Raw genomic sequence first — 18056 nt, 5'->3', positions numbered from 1 at the left:
TTGGGTTAAATATGGACAAACCCAGTGATTGTTTTTTTTTTTGACCCATCAGTTGGGTTAAATGTTTGACCAAGGTGCTGGGTAGATTTATTTAACTCAACTGTATAAAAATTACTATATGGCTGGCTTAAAATGAACCCAAAATAGGTTGGGAATTAAAGATCAGAAACATAATTACTAGTGGCAACAGTAATAATCAAAAGGCAAACATTTATTAATAAGCGATTTAATAAATGTAATAAATGTGTATTTATTAAACATTAATAAATGTTCACCTTTAAATGACAACAGCATTTACAAAAATTATATGCAGTGTGTACGGAACGAACTGAACAGCTAGTTGGTAATGATGTATTTTAATGTGCATGAGTGTTACGAGCCTTGACTCATTCATGTTGAAAGATCTTGCTAGAAAAATAGCAAACAAGAAAAAGACCACTGTAAAACTCAATAAGTTCAAAATACTCAGAACATTTGAGGAAACTTATTACCTCAAAACATTTAAGTAAACTAACTTTTTTTTTTTTTTTTTAAGTTAGTAGAACTTAACATTTTTGTGACATGTGGGGTGGGGCCAAGAGCCGTGGAGATTCATTAACAATCACGTCACTGGCATCCCTTCGCTCCCACAGTTCTCAGCCTCGCCCCATTTATCATAATGTTTATTAATACATACAGATAACTTACATAAACATCACATTCAGATCTTGGTTAAATGTTAGATAGCAAATATCACATGCTATTATAACAATCAAAGAGACTATTATTATATTCTTGCATGTATATAATCAAACAACATAAAGTATATGTGGTCTTAAAAGTTTTGCAGCCCATCCTCAACCTAACCACATGCTCTACTCTTCACCACAATGGTAACCCTACAAAACTAACATAACACAACCCAATGTAAATCCCAACATAACACAACATTAAACACTAACTTATGTCTCCCTATGCTAATCTTGTGCAAAAACACACAAAATAACACTTAATTACAACATTTATTTCCTTATACAGTCTGGCGCAAAGCATGCTGGGAATTAGAAATCTGCTGAAACTCAATCATATTAAGTTCAGCTTACTACATTCAAATTTTGAGTTCACACAACTTTTTTCTATTAAGTAAAATGAACTTTCATTATTATTTAAGTGAAACGAACTCATTTGATTTAATTAATTTCACTGTTCAGTTTTACAGTTCACAATAAACCAAAATAAATCTGAATGCTTTATGCTGAAAATAAAACCAAAATATTGCGACCCGCACCTGCTCACATTAAAAACTCCATAAACTTGATCGATTTATAAGCCAAGCTTAACTCTTTCCCCGGCATTGGCAGAAATTTTTGTAATTTATGAGACAGCGCTTCCTAGCCATTGACGAAATTTTCTGGCTTTTTGTGTTTTCGCTGTTATTCGAATGGGTGCGCTATTACGCAAATTCTGAAAGAGTAGAGAATCTCCGGATCAAAGCGCATATGAAAAAGAAGCAGAAACAAGCGATAAAAGCATTGCTTATTCACTTTGTAGTCTTTTTCTTTCCAGCTTCTTTTGAAACTTACCCACATTCAAATGTTGAGAAAGAAATTATCAAAAACTGCTGGCGGTGGCGACTTTTTAAAAAAACGCTGGCGGGAAAGAGTTAAACAAGCCCAAAAATGCTTATAATAAGTGGCAACACTGCAAGAGCGCTCTCTGTGAAGCAGCCTTTCCAATCATAAGCAAACCACATGCCTCCGTCGACTGTGCTTTAGTTAAAATTGCTGAGCATAACGAGTCTCCTGACACTGTAATATTTCTTTGGTCAGAATAGCAGATACCAAACACGTGAGACGCCAGAACGTCGCTGGTTACTATGGTGTCAATCATCGCAGTTTCGGAAATGAGTTGCTGTTCCGTACACACATGGAACAATAATTTAGGGGACTCGTTCCCGCATTTAAATGCGGTTGTCACTTTACAGTGTGTACATGGCCAGAAAGTGTTAAAAGTGAGCTAGAACAACAACAATAATAATAATAGGCCTGAGGATTCACTGCATTCCTAATGAGAAATTCTGCCAGATGTCTGTGCCATGACTATAATGAGATGCAAATTGAGCTTGTCACAAATAATCAAGTGTATCAGGTTATAATTTTAAAAAGAATTATTGAAAAACAGGTGACACGTGCCTTTTCAATGCGTTACTGAATATTTTTAAGACGTGACATGCATTTAAATGACCCTTTCAATATTTTTAAACCACAGTATGTCTCTTTACGGTAGACTTTCAAGCTCAGTGCAACTTGCTCTTTGTGTTTTGCAGGCTGGAGAGGGGATCCCATTGATCAGCGGGGGGAGAAACTCTAACAGCAAAGCTTGAGATTTGTGAACAGGTCAAGGAGACTGAATCCAGAGGTGAGTAGCTCTATTCTACCTGTGTTAGGATGGAGTGGGCTGTCGTTCTAGGTCTTCAGAGGATGCCTCTTCATTTATTTTGGCTGTGATCTTTGCCCATTTGTTTCTACCTTAGACAGTTGCAGGTTCTTTAAATCTAGGTTACTGCCGAGCCACTCGTGCTTCTGCTGGACAACTGACGGATTGGGATACTCCTTCTGCTTTTGTTGTTTTTCCATTGTTTTCCTTATATACACTTTGTTTTATAGCTATTTTCATCACAACAGGGGTCTTGGTGTGACCCGCAGGAGTCTGAAAGCAAATCTCGCCTTGTAAGCGTGTTTTTTGATAGTATAGGCAGTGTGTATGTCACAAGGTGCGACTCCAACAGAGTCGGACAAACGGTATTGCGCACCTTCTTTTCATGCAAACAGACCCGCCGCAATCACTCAGTGTGTGGCTGGCTGCTGAATTATTTATCTCGTCCTGCATCGATTTCATGAATTAGCAAAGAATTGCCAGGCCTTGAAGGTAGGAGTTGGAAGGAAAATGTGAGATTGAGAGCTGTCCAAGAGAGGTGGCGGAAACACATGCGTGGTTATAAAATCAAATAATAATGTTGAGTGACTCTTATATTTTCCTGAAATGCATGATTGAATGGAGGTAGAGGGCGTACCGTTCCTTATCACTGTGAAATTTTCATTAGAGTCTACAATATGAAGCACATTAAAGACCTCACACTCTGTATGTGTTATCGAAAGGAGAGGAAAATACTGCATAATGACATCTATGAGCTGAGTACACACTTCTAGTACAATATGTCCATCTGAGAATAAATTCAGATTAGTCAGTTTGGCACAGGGCTGAATTAGAGTAGTAATGCGACTGTAACAACATCATTTAATGATAACTCATGCAATATTAGGCACTAAAAAGGGTATTATGAACAAGTTAATGCACTATTCAGTTGCCAGGAGCTTCATATTTTCACAACAAAACACTGCAAAGTACTATTTTGTATTTAGGATGACTGTTATAATGTCAATTTTTCCTGAATTTTGAGTAAATGTTGTGTAAAACAAGTGATAATTTGATTTTATCTAATTGGTCAGCATTAAGTTGTAGCATGTTACTCAAAATTCACAAAAATGAAAATAGAAAATATATTAACTATTGAAGCTGACAGTGTTGTTATTTGGCCTATGTGGGTGTAACACGCCTAAATAATAATTGTACTTCATTACAGTATTAAAGTTATTTTTTAGTAATTTGTATCTCTGGTTTTATTGGAAATAAGTACTTGGAAATAACACTTTTACTCTCACTTTTACTAATCACAAATTACTGGTCAGGAAATTAGCAAAAATTGCACAAATAATGTAGATAAAGTAACTTGGCATGGAATAGCCTTCCCCAACTTGTACAGCTTTTTACAGGAAGAAGAGTCAGTGTTGTTCTGCTCAATGTTAATGGATTCCAACAGTAGCTGGAGTTGTTGAAAAATTCACTATAGTGTTTAAATCTGGATTCTGACCAGGCCAAACCGTGAGTCTGATGCAATTTGGGCAGGAGCATTGTCTTGTTAAAAAATAATATCTGATCATTCCTCTTTAGACAACTTTTCATTTGTGGGAAGCAAACCATTCTGTACTCCAAAGCATTAAATGACTTTTCACAGTGAAGTAGTTCACCAATTCCAGCACAATGACACCTCTTCCTCCATGCTTCACTGAGGTAGAGATGCATTTATTATTAGATTTCTCACCAAATTTTCAAAGACACCGCTCTGGAGCATCACCATGCATCTCATGTTTCATTGTGATTCATCACTTCACACACAACGTACCATATTCTGCCACAAACTTCATTCTGTCTTTGATGTTTTTCTGAGACAGCTATGTCTTTTTATAGTGCATTTGCTTAAATTTAGCTAATTTCCTGACCAATAATTTGTGGTTAAGACAATTGGCCCATTTTTTTGCACAGTATTGTAGTTTTGTACACTGTGCTAAGCTAACATGCCAATCAAATCATTATACTTATACTTAATATTTATTTAAAACTGCCAAGGAAATCCAAGTAATTGGCCACCACTATGCTTGTCCTTGTGAAGCTGATGATGATCTTCTCTTCCATCACCAGAACATTGAGTCCTTGAAACAGTTTAAGTTGTAATGCTTTTTAATCAGTTCAGCAGATTTCTGTATATACGATTCAGTTGAGTTTAATTACATTTATCTTAGAGCCTTACATCATCACTAAAGCCGCATTTCCACCGCAGGAACTTTACCCAGGATCTAGGAACTTTGGGGTGGTACTCTGTGTGTTTCGACCGCAGGAACCAGGGTCTAAATGAAGTTCCGGGTAAAAAATTCTCCCTCAGAAAGTACCTGCTCACGAGGTAGTACTCACAAGGTAGTACTACAGTTCCTGGGAAAAAAGTTCCTGGGACAAATTGTTCCGGGTAATTTCAGTGGAAATTACCGCGTGGCTTAAGAATATTGTGAGGGTTCAGGTTGTTATACAAAGTTTGTGCATCAAAGTTACTTTAATGGAAAAATCTCATTTCATCAGCCTATTTCTAAGAAAGCTGAAATGGAATACTTATATTAATATTTGTTTTTAATTTTTAATGCCTTTATATTTTGACTTTTAATTGAATACAATTTTGAAACAGTACCATACATAAGTGTAATGTTTATGTGGTACTTTATCAGTCAACCAAGCATAGCACCTGATAACTTCCAAAATTGCCAAATATAGGCTGATTGATTAGCAAAGATGATATTTGTATATGTATATACATATATTGTTGCTGACATATCAATCATATGTCCAAAACCACCACTTTTCAGGAATGAAAAAACAAAACAAACAAAAAACACAGAATTTTTTTTTTTTTTTTTTAATAATTAAATATTGTGTTGTTAAAGTTGATATTGTGGATTTATATATGGTCAGACACTTGCATGTGTCAATATATTATTAATGTTTCACCAAACTCAAGCTGAAATTGAGTTACAAGGTTTTTGATCTGCGAATTTCAGACATGTTTTGTCCGTCATTAGAGCGGCCGCATCTGAGGTAGTAAGCGCATCACATTACATTATCATCAACTTACGCGTTATAAAGTTTATTGTAGTTATCTAGGCGCTCAGTTTTTCAGTTGTTTGGCTAAAATCTCATGTTATTAAAGATGAAGTGCTTCACACAGGCTTTTTGAGACAGTACTTGCTATGACTCGATGACAAAAACATTAGCTTTATATAATATATATAAAGCTAATGTTTTTGTCATCGAGTCATAGCAAGTACTGTCTCAAAAAGCCTTTGTGAAGCACTTCATCTTTAATAACATGAGATTATATATATATATGTATATAGTGCATTTGTTTCATTGTATCTTTAGTCCGTCGCTCACATTTGCATAAAAAAATCTGCAAATAGTGATTGGATTATGCTTGTAACAGGCAGTGAATGTCACCAACTGCTTGAGCTTCAGTCTCCTACATAAACACCAAAAATGGCAGCCTGTTCCTGCAGAAACGTAACAGATTGTGGATTATTGCTTGCTCTCCTTGAACCACTTTTCAAAGGACAAAGCGTAATAAAGTATTTAGAAAATGAACAGAGAGACAGACAGACATTTGCTGTTTATGCTACTCAAAACAAGGTAAGAAGGTGACTGAACCATTTATGTGAAATATGGCGGCCGTGCGGCAAAGACATGATGGCTTTTGAAAGGTCTGGTTCTCTTTATATCACCGCACAGGCATAAGGAGAAATCAACTTTATGGCATCTTAGATTGCCATCAACAGATGGTGGCATTATTCATTCATTTGTAGATTGATTCTTTTATTTGTTTATTTATTTATTTATTATCCGTCAAGCAAAGACAAAAGAAAGTCAAGCTTGAGCTGCAGGGCAAGAGATACATAAACTATGACTGCATATGCTACATAAAAGATTTCTTATGTAATCGAATAACAATAACCGAACAGGGTTTTTGAGAGATTGGAGATGACTGACAGTGTTGGAACTACATGTAGGGACATTAGTCTTGTCCATGTGTGAAGGTTAAAGGTCACTGGCCTTGACGGTAGTAACAGGACCCATCTGGGTTTCCGATTCTGTTTCAGAAGAGACAGAGTAGATCAAACAAGATAGATGGTTTCATAATCGAGCAAGCTGTCTTGCTTTCTGCTTCCTACATAGGCAAATGCCATATAAGGCAACTGAAATAAACCCTCATAAGTGACTGAAATGTTCTACATAGGCAACAACTCTCAATTCACAATTGATTTAAGTAGAGCAGGGGTACTCAACAGGCGGCCCGTGGGCCTCATCCGGCCCGTCAGCATTAAATTTGTGGCCCGCGTCATGCTAAACATAAATGTATTTTTATTATAATTTGCATTCAAAATGACCGTTAATATTACTTCGGTTCTTACGTGTACACTGCGTATGACGCGCATAGTCATCAGCAGCACAGAACGCGCACAGGGTAGATGCACAGCGTGGTTTTTTTAACCACAACAAACAATAAATGTACGTCACTTTGCATGTGCGCTTTGAATAGTTTTTGCACTTATTTAATTTGTCCACAAGGTGTCAACACTGAAACAGCCATTGTTTCACAGTCTGAAAAGAAACGGAGAAAACGGAACATCAAACACAACAGCCACACGTGTTGACGAGCGCTGGTGTGAGGGGATTAAAGATACCAGCAACTCTATTTTAAATAAGTACAAAGACATTTTATCGTATATTTTGGAGCGAAAAAGCGCAGAGACTGGACAAGAATGAATCGTTCTAGTGCGCATGTGTCAAAACCTGTGTTCGCGTACGCTATCAAATGCTTGAGACTGTGACTGAACAAAAAATAAAAATAAAAAATTGGGATTCTGACCTAATTTAACGGTAGAGGTAATAATCAATAATAATAGTCCTAATGAAACCTTTGTAAAGTGAGCCTGAGTATAAATAGGCACTATAAAAAGTATTAAAAAGGTGCAATGGAGTATAAGAAGTATAAAAATTGAGGAAAAGCCAGACCTGAAATTACTTGCGATAACAATGCAGACTTTTCACTAGGAATAAAGTTTATTTGTTCGATAATGTTTTTCTTATGCATTTTGGCATTTTTTTCATACTCTGAGTATGAATACATTTTTTCATTAAGAATACAGCAAGACAAACTATTAATCCTTTTTTTAATGCCATTTTTTTATGTTCTAGGCCTAAATAAAAGTTTTGCGATACAAGTTGTAATTTTGTGTCCCTTTGCATTTTACGTGGTTTAAATGTGGCCCTCTTGGCCTCCGAACTTGAGTATCCCTGAAGTATAGTTTACTATGCTGGTTAAGTTTTGCTCAAATACACATACAATTATTTTATTTAATTTATTATTAAATTATATTTGTATATTATATTATTAAATATATTGTATATTCCATTTTATTTTGATACTTTTTATAGTAAATTATACATTTTTAATATCTGATTATGAACAAATGAATTATTTTTATAGTAAATTATATTAATACATTTTCAATAAATATTACATTTTGAATATTGATACTTTCAGTGAATTATACATGTTGAATAAATAGGATTTTTAAGAGTAAATGATGTCTACATTTTGAATGAAATATTACATTTTGAATTAATATTGATATTTTTTATGGTGAATTATTTCTTAAATGAATACGTATTAGTACTTGAAGTGAATTATTTATGCATTTTAATTAAATAGTGATAATTTTCTATACTAAATTATATTTATGCATTTTGAATAAATAAAACATTTTAAACGAATATTGATATGTTTTATAGTAAATTATATTATACATTTAGAATATTAGTTATTTTGAATTAATCTGGATAATTTTTGTTATATTTAAAAAAATTGAATGAATGTTACATTGTGAATTATTGTAATTTATTTATTAATTGAATAACTATTAATTTTTTTATAGTGAATTATTTATAGATTTTGATTTTTACATTTTATACTCATTTATATTTATGAATTTTGAATAAATATAATGATTTGGAATTGATACATTTTTATGGTGCATTATTTATAAATTTTAAATATAGATTTAAAAAAAAAAAAAAATTATAGTAACTTATTTTTAAGCATTTTGAATACATTTTTATACTTTTTATTTCTTTACCTTCATCTGGCAACTTTCATTGTGCTTATTGCAATACATTATGGCCTCCTCTATTTAGGATGTATGCAATGCTGCCTAGCTCTAAAGCACTGCCTTTGTGAGTTTTGGAACAGAGAGTGAGCCAATGACAGTGTGTGTAAGATGTGGTGGGAAAAAAAATGAGCTGTGTAAGACCAAAATAATGACTAAGAAAGTGGAAAGATCCCAACAACAATTCCCAATTCTCCTCATGTGCTTGTATGTCTTATGTGTTCTGCGGTGTACAGAATGATATCCGGTGGACTAGAGTCTGCAAAGCCTCATGGGAGTTGCAGTTCAAGGCAGACAAACACACAAGGTCAATACACACTCATGAGGTCAATATAATGCTCACAAGGAACACACTACACACACCCACTCTCCACACTCAAGGTACACTGACTTCAGGCAAGGCAAAGTGCTCTGTGTTTGTGTTGTTGAGCACAGTGCAGATTCTCTAAATCCGATTTGATGTTCTACAATTGATTGTTCACATTTTTCAGTTCATAAGCAATTAATGATAAGAATTATTAACAATCATGACATGAGTTTGTGTTTCAGACAGAACTGATGCAACTATGCTGTTTGGTTAGCCACTCATAAATATCATCATAAATTCTGTGGCCACAACAAGTATTTGGACACCAAAGCCAGAATTAAAAATGCATGAATTGTATTACATTAGAGGTAAAGAATAATAAATAGTGCAATGTTATTTCCCTTTTTCAGGCTGTTTTTACACAGATGTTCATCACATTAACTATGAACATCTTTTTTGTACAATTAAATGCAGCTTGGTTTGATGTTTGATGTAATGGACAGTGATATACATTTTTTAAGTGCAGCTCAATTTTTTGTGTGTTTGTGTGTGATCACTGTACAGTATGTGCTAACTTTAATTTGAGATTGACTAAAGCTGTTGACCACTTCCACTAAAGAGGCTATATGCATTTTTGATTAAATGAGGCCCTCAGTGCCAATTTTGCAAACAGAGATAAAGCCTGGTCACACCTCAGATTCCTCATTTATAGTGTAATTAGGTCAAGGCTTTGGCTTAGTATATGCATGGGAACTATACCATTAGGCAATCCATTTAAACAGTTTGCACAAGTTGTACCATCTTTTTTATATGCATTAAAATATCTCACTTTGTCTACTTATAAAAAGGGTTTTTCTTAATGATATTAAAAATTGCATATACTTTAAATGCACTGAATAAAAGCGCCTATCAAATACATACATGTAAATGCACTTTGTCCTCCTATTTCAAATCTTATTGGAATAAAGTTAAAGCTCTTAAAGTTATTATAGGTTTGTGCGAGGATCAGGTTAAAACTGAAGTTTCACTAGCTATGTATTCATCCACCCATTTGTATGCAAATTTTAGGATGTCGCATGAAAAAACGCTGGATGAAAACGCAATATGTGCATTTAAATTCTATGTGCTCAATTGAGGCGGATAACTTTTACATTTACATTTACCGAATAAATTCCTTGATGTGTCACAAAGTCTTTTATGATCTATTAAAAAAAGAGCTACAGCTGATTGCAGCAATTTTCAGCTTACAACTTTCAGCAACCGTTTTTATATTAGCCGTTTAGATATTTTGCACCAACTTCCCAAGAAAGTGATGATTTTGTTCTCTAGAACACATGGAATGGCAACTGTGCTTTATTCAGAAATGTTTTATGTGATATTCCAATTTTGCACACAAGGCGAATTCACAACTTTGGATGGAAACATAGCTACTGATAATCATATGAGCCACTTTTACAGTAGGGTACAACTGAGCTAAAGGTGCACCGGGGGTATAAGGTGCATTTGACTTTATTCTCTTTTAAGCCAGTAGATGGCACAAAAATTCAGCTCAGCGCTTTTCTTAACAACCACTTTTGATGATGCACTGATTCTTGAAGCGATCACGGACAGCAAAGCAAAGTTGATTCTGCCCTAATTTGATCTAATATTTAAAGGGTTAGTTTACCCAAAAATTAAATTTCTGTCATTAAAGGGTTAGTTCACCCAAAAATGAAAATAATGTCATTTATTACTCACCCTCATGCCGTTCCACACCCGTAAGACCTTCGTTAATCTTCGGAACACAAATTAGGATATTTTTGTTGAAATCCAATGGCTCAGTGAGGCCTCCACAGCCAGCAATGACATTTCCTCTCTCAAGATCCATTAATGTACTAAAAACATATTTAAATCAGTTCATGTGAGTACAGTGGTTCAATATTAATATTATAAAGCGACTTATATAGTGATGGCCGATTTCAAAACACTGCTTCAGGAAGCTTCAGAACGTTATGAATCAGCATGTCGAATCATGATTCGGATCGCGTGTCAAACCGCCAAACTGCTGAAATCATGTGACTTTGGTGCTCCGAACCGCTGATTCGACACGCTGATTCATTATGCTCCGAAGCTTCCTGAAGCAGTGTTTTCAAACCGGCCATCACTATAAAAGTCATTATTTTGTTTTTTTCTGGTGCACCAAAAATATTCTCGTAGCTTAATAATATTAATATTGAACCACTGAACTCACATGAACTGTTTTAAATATGTTTTTAGTACCTTTATGGATCTTGAGAGAGGAAATGTCATTGCTGGCTATGCAGGCCTCACGGAGCCATCGGATTTAAACAAAAATATCTCAATTTGCGTTCCGAAGATTAACGAAGGTCTTACGGGTGTGGAACACCATGAGGGTGAGTAATAAATGACAGAATTTTCATTTTTGGGTGAACTAGTACTCACCCTCATGTTGTTTCAATCCTGTAAGACCTGTAATCCAGAAAGGTCATTCCAGAAAGGTACTACAGACATAGTTAAAACAGTCGACATGACTACAGTGGTTCAACCTTAATGTTATGAAGCAACAAAAATGCTTTTTGCGCAAAAACAAAACAAAAATAATGACTTTATTCAACAATCTCTTCTCTTGCCTTTCATTCTCATATGCAGTTGACAAAGTGAATGCAGTTCAGCGCTTTCCATGTTTACGTCCGAACGCTGGCTCAGTATTGGCTGACGCTGTTCACGTGAGCAGCACAATGCATGCGTGTGATGCTGACGCAGGAGCTGGTCAATACTGAGCCGGTGTTCTGACGTAAACATGGAAGCGCTGCACTGCTTCAACTGCATAGGAGAGGTAAAAGGCTCACCTTGCCACCTCATATATTTAAGAGATTTTTAACCCTCTGGGGTCTAAGGCTAATTTGGGGTCCTGGAGTAGTTTTGACATGCCTTGACATTTGTGCTTTTTTCAGTTGCTTATAAACATATTAATGACAAATGTCTCATTACACTGTATTCAGCACAAACTAGGCTACAATAATATGTGAGCAACAAGTATGTACATGTTTGTATTTTTGAGAGAATTATGTAAACAAACCACTTTTATAATTTATTTTTAGCCCCGTTGTACCCTACTTTTTTTTTTTTTTTTGCATTTCTTGTGTTTTTAGGGTGATACCTTCAGTATTTTCTGATTAAAATCCTGTCAGCAATGGTCTGTAGACGTCTGCTGTACATCATTTTTTTTTTTTTTTTTTTTTTATACAATTCATGAAATTGGTCTCAAATGTCAAAATCGTTGCAAAAATTGTACAGTGTGCACCCGGCTCTAGTTGCTGCTTTGATATGCAAAGGACAAGCAAGTTGAGCTTACTGAGAATCTCCCTTTTACAGAGGCGAGTCAAGCGACGCCTCTGACCAGCCCTTGAGAACCCAGCTTTTTAACTATCCCTTTTCATGCACTGTTTATTTATTCTATTATTTACCAAGCCTTTGTCAGCTCTGCTGACAAATTAGAGCGTGAGAGGACAAAAGTAAGGCGAGGGATGTCGGCTGTATTTTTGTTTGGCTATTAGACTTACTGTCTACTCCCTTCAATCCTGAGATAATTGCTAAAATGCATTCTGCCAGCGACACAGCTTTTTTTTTTCTTGTCTTGGTCTTACTTTCTCTTTGCTGTCTTGCTTAGCATTGAGTATTGATGATGTTGTTCTACTCTTTATATCTTTCTCCATGTCATTGTGTTGTCATTTGGACCTCTTCTTTCTCTGAAATTGAGTTTTAAAGGGTTAGTTCACCCAAAAATGAAAATTTTGTCATTAATTACTCACCCTCACGTCGTTCCACACCCATAAGACCTCCTTCAGAACACAAATTAAGATATTTTTGATGAAATCCGAGAGGTATACTGTATGACTCATCCATAAACAGCAATTTAACTGACACTTTCAAAGTCCAGAAAAGTACTAAAGACATTGTTAAAACAGTTGACGTGACTGCAGTGGTTCAACCTTAATTTTATGAAGCGACGAGAATACTTTTTATGGGCAAAAACAATGACTTCATTCAACAATCTCTTCCCTTCCCTGTCATTATCCTTACACAGGTGACACAGTAAGCACAGTGAAGACTTCCGTGTTTATGTCCGAATGCTGGCTCAGTATTGGCTAAAGCTGATCACGTGATCAGCATGACACATGTGTGTGATGCTGACGCAGGAGCCGGCCAATAATGAGTTGGCGTTCTGACATAGAACCTGGAAGCGCTGGACATAAAGTATGAGAATGACACAGAAGACATTGTTGAATAAAGTCATTATTTTTGTTTTGTTTTTGTACACAAAAAGTATTCTCGTCACTTCATAAAATTAAGGTTGAACCACTGCAGTCACGTCAACTGTTTTAATGATGTCTTTAGTACCTTTCTGGACCTTGAAAGTGTTGGTTAAATTGCTGTCTATGGAGAAGTCATATACCTCTCGGATTTCATCAAAAATATGTTAATTTGTGTTCCGAAGATGAACGAAGTTCTTACAGATGTGGAACGACATGAGGGGGAGGTAATTAATGGCATTTTTGGGTGAACTTACCCTGATGACACGTGGACTAAAAATGTATGTGTGTGGGTGCACATGATAATCATATTAACATCATTAATCATACATATTTGTATGTTATATGTGTTTCTAGCACACATTTTGTGCGTTTCAGTAGACACTGAGACATAACACTGGCAGCATCTAAAACAAGCATTTTAAGTATGAATAACTTTAGAGATGGAGCCTACATATGATGAGGCTCCATCTTTTAGGCTCTTAGCATATTGAATTTGTGGAATTAATAGGTTGATTCGATTGTATTTAATCAATGTGATTAAATATATTTAGTTCTATCACATTTATTTAACCCATGTTTGACATCATGACCATTTCCTCATGTTCTGTCATAAATTTTTTTTTTTTTACGCTGAATTTTACTACTTTTGTATTCGCTGAATTGTGTGTCTACTCATCTTTCCTGTTTGTGATAAAGAAAGTGCTGGTACTTCAGCACCAATACAATATTTTCCTACTGTGTGCAGCTATATTTAATTATTAATATATTAAGTATATTAAATATATTAACATTTTTGCCATATTTAATTTTATATTGTATTTATAAAATAATTAATATTTATTTATTGTATTAAGATACTAACATTACATTTTTGCTGAGGTGTCAAGTAACATATTGTGAACTTTTACAGGTATTGGTTTTAACTATGAAAGCTGGTATTGTGAGATTCCTGCTCCCTATCACCAATTACTATTAAATCACAGCTACACACACAGACTAGTTCAGTCGTATGTCACGCTGACACGAACAGACAAGAGCTAACAAGATACGTATAGCTTTCTATAACCTCATGAACTCAGATCTGAGTGCAGTCAAGCAGAGATTGACCGCTGGGAATAGAGACAGGTGTAACACACACACACAGCAAAACCATTCCAGCCATCACTGGGGTCTCATTTTCCTTATTTACACGTTCCTACATCTGCCTCCGTCGGCCGATTTGTTCTGTATATAATCATGCCGTCCTGATGAAATGTCAAGGGCAGTTTCTTTTCTTCTATATAGAATGTTTCATTGTTTTTGTGCTTATTTATCTCTCGACATGGCTTCTATCACTCAGTTAAACTCAGCATTACAGGTGATTGCTGTGTTTCCTTTATCGGCTGATCGTTCAGAGGGTCCTGCCTTACTGCAGCCATTTTTTACCATGTTACAATTAATCCTCTGATGTGTGTTGTGTATTATAGTGGAGAGATGTAAAAAAAAAAAAAAAACAGTTTTTAACAGTTAACAGACATATTAACAGTTTTTGATGTTAATATGTCCAAACCAACATAGCTTATGACCTATGAACCTTTATCCATAAATCTTTTTGAATTGGCCTCTTTTTATTTATGACAACATAAATTCAGCATGATAGATGAAAGAAGTGAAGCACTAAGTACCTCTGGAATACATAGCACATTTTTATTGATTTTATTATTATTACTATTATTATTATTATTATTATTGGTGGACACTGTTAATTTAAAAGGTATATCTGTACATAAAGTATTTCAGTTAGAATTTCTGTTCAGTTTATTTCATCAAGTACAAAAGACACACATTTAAAAAATTAAACAATGTTATGCATAATTATAAGACAAACATTAAACTTTAATGCTTATATTTTGTAGAATTAGGACAATGAAAACACCTCAGATATTGATTAAATCTCTAATATTCTTTCTATAATATTACAGTAATTGTTATTTTAAAAGTTGTAGTTATTTTATTATTGTATAGGGATGTAACGGTACATGTATTTGAGAGGAACCATAACGGTACGGATGTTGCGGTTTGGTGCATACAGTCAGTCACAGGCGATCCACACTTCAATCCAGAAGGGGGCGCACGCAGTAATGCAACTCTGTTTGCTAACCGCCACAACAGGGAAAAAGATCAGAAGAAGAAGAGACAATATATGCACCAACCTAAAACAAGAGTTCAGATGGCACGCTAGTAGCCTATACGCTGAGTTTCGATTCATTTTTGTGACACGCTACACAAACTTCACAGAAAGGAAACCAGGACGGCAGAAAGTGGCATCCTGTTTGTTTTCTTTATTTTACAAAAGCACAATGTTTTGTTTTTATTGTGAGTGTACACAAATAAAAATAGACTTTACAGTTTGATGGAAGGACTTTATACTTGGTGAAAAATTTCAATGTCTAGTCAATAACTTCAGAAACAATATCATGAGATCAACAGTAAAAAAAGAGATTAATCAAACTCGCATCAAAAAACTTCTAAAGAAGATTTGTGTGAAGATTTGTGTGTACTGTTACACCCCTATTATTGTAGAATGAGGGCATATTGCCATTAGCTTGCATGCATTACACTACAACCCTAAAGTCATGGTGTTTTCTACAGACTAAACTATTCCTTTACCTATATTTTTTTGCTTTCAATTTCGTGATTTATTTAATGCTTCAAAGGGTTAAATAAGAATGAGACCTTTGAGTGGCACCACAACAATCCCAATACATCACATTCAAGCAACGCTTCCTTGTTTAAACGATTTGCTTATTGATTCATAGAAGGATTGGTGTTTTTGGCAGTTTTCAACTGTTTATAGTTCACCTCTGTGATAACTTGACCTTTTGTGCATCGCGAGCAGGTCAAGCGAGACAAGCCAATGACCTATGAAGCATTAAACTGTAATGACTGCGTATGCATTAGTGCCGCATGACATCCCACGACGCTATGCACATAGCGATCATAACACCTTGATCAATCACTAAGTGAAATGATCCATCAGTGAACAGCGTCATAAGCAGTAAAGTCCCATTGGCAATCCAAAGCACATTACAGGAATAAAATGTGCATTGTTCAGCTGCAGATGATGGGGATGTGGTGTGCGCTGGATTTCCGCAGTTGCACACCACTCAGATACGGTAGATGAATGTGTGTTATTAATGTGACTGTGCGGTCATAAAGCGCATCAAAGGAAGTGTACTTCTGATTACATGTGCTGAAAATGCCATTATTCTTGTGTTAGACTGCTCTAAATGTTTCTGCGTTAATCGCTCACATTGGAGAGATTTGATGGTGGTCATGTTAGCAATATCTTTTCTTCTGAAGAGTCATATCACAATCATTTTTTTTCATCCATCCATCCATCCATCCATCCATGCAAATAAATGCGAAAGTCCCTAAATAAATAAATAAATAAATAAGTAATTTTTTTGTTTCCATTTTAAAATAACTCATCATAAAAATTATTTATTACTAAATTAAATGGTATTAAATTAAATGTTTTTTGTATTATTGTAATTTTTAATTTGTGGACCTTGAAATAAAATAAAATGTTAAAAGAGTTTACAATATGTCCCCTTTAATGGGTTGAGCACATTAGTATAAGTTTTTGTATGTTTCAGTGTATTTGATTTATTTTTAATTAAATTAATTAAAAAAAAAAAAAAAAAATATATATATATATATATATATATCTACTTGCATTTTTTACATTTTCATCAACACATTTAATATTAAGCTTAATAATTTAGTACATTACCAAGCCATGAGTGAATATAGACTTTTAGATTTCTTAAAGGGTTAGTTCACCCAAAAATGAAAATTCTGTCATTTATTACTCATCCTCATGCCGTTCCACACCCGTAAGACCTTCATTCATCTTCGGAACGTGTTGAAGCTGAAGCAGTGAAATCAAGCACTGTACTCACATGAACTGATTTAAATATGTTTTTAGTACCTTTATGGATCTTGAGAGAGGAAATGTCATTGCTCCCTATGTAGGCCTCACAGAGCCATTGGATTTCAACAAAAATATCTTAATTTGTGTTCAACGAAGGTCTTACGGGTGTAAAACGGCACGAGGGTGAGTAATTAATGACAGAATTTTCATTTTTGGGTGAACTAAACCTTTAACCCTGAGTGCCTTGGCTTTAAAGTGTCATGAAACCCCAAAACACATTGTTTGAGCTGTGAACAGATATGTATAGGCTGCACATCATTGAAAACACTAAATGTACTCATTAATTTTATTCATAAGTTGAAATAAGTTATTTTGGCATTTTTCAGAGCGATTTCTGTCTTCCGGTTTGAAAAGCAAAGTCGGAGCAACATCACAAAATCTGACGTCATCGTGTACTACCGGCAATATCCGGAGTGCTGATTGGCTCCAGTATGGGCTGGTCGAACATGCTGATGTCAACAGTTTCGAGCGGTTCTCTGCATTTATTCATGACGAACAGCTCTTTCAATCCAATCACTGCGCTGTAGTATGCATAAGATTATAATTGCGGTATTATGCATGAGGAAGTATCACTTCTCTTGCCTCTGTCTCTGTTGTTGTCATTCAGAGACATGGGTCATAGGTGCTCGTTTCCTCAGGGCTACAACACAAAAATGCGTTTTCCTGCGACGCGACCAGAGCAGAAGTTTGGGTGTATGTGGTTTGTTTTGCTGTTGTCCGCCAGCACAAAGGGAAAATATGTTCGCATGAGATCGCATTACAGTGGAGAATTCAAATGTCACAAAAGTGCTGCTCATTCACCTCTGCGTTCGGACATGCAAGCTGTATGTATGTTTCTCCCAGCACAGCAAGCACATGAGTGTTGTTTGTAT

The 18056-nt window shown here is 35.2% G+C and overlaps 1 protein-coding gene across 4 annotated transcripts in view; it reads left to right on the top strand.

Annotated features, from left to right (window-relative positions):
- LOC127523913 (cadherin-18) overlaps positions 1–18056 on the top strand; it is a 223918-nt gene that overhangs the window by 57124 nt on the left and 148738 nt on the right. For 3 of the 4 annotated variants that reach the window (XM_051915087.1, XM_051915084.1, XM_051915088.1), the window contains exon 2: positions 2306–2397. The exons of the other annotated variant lie outside the window; for it this stretch is intronic. The gene's annotated coding sequence lies outside the window, so the exon portion shown is untranslated. The remainder of the gene's footprint in view (positions 1–2305; positions 2398–18056) is intronic. 4 annotated transcript variants of the gene reach the window in all.

Source organism: Ctenopharyngodon idella, chromosome 12 (genome assembly GCF_019924925.1).
Source record: "Ctenopharyngodon idella isolate HZGC_01 chromosome 12, HZGC01, whole genome shotgun sequence".
NCBI classification, from domain to species: domain Eukaryota; kingdom Metazoa; phylum Chordata; class Actinopteri; order Cypriniformes; family Xenocyprididae; genus Ctenopharyngodon; species Ctenopharyngodon idella.
The sequence above is the reverse complement of the archived record's forward strand: the minus strand, read 5'-3'. Positions and strand labels throughout refer to the sequence as shown.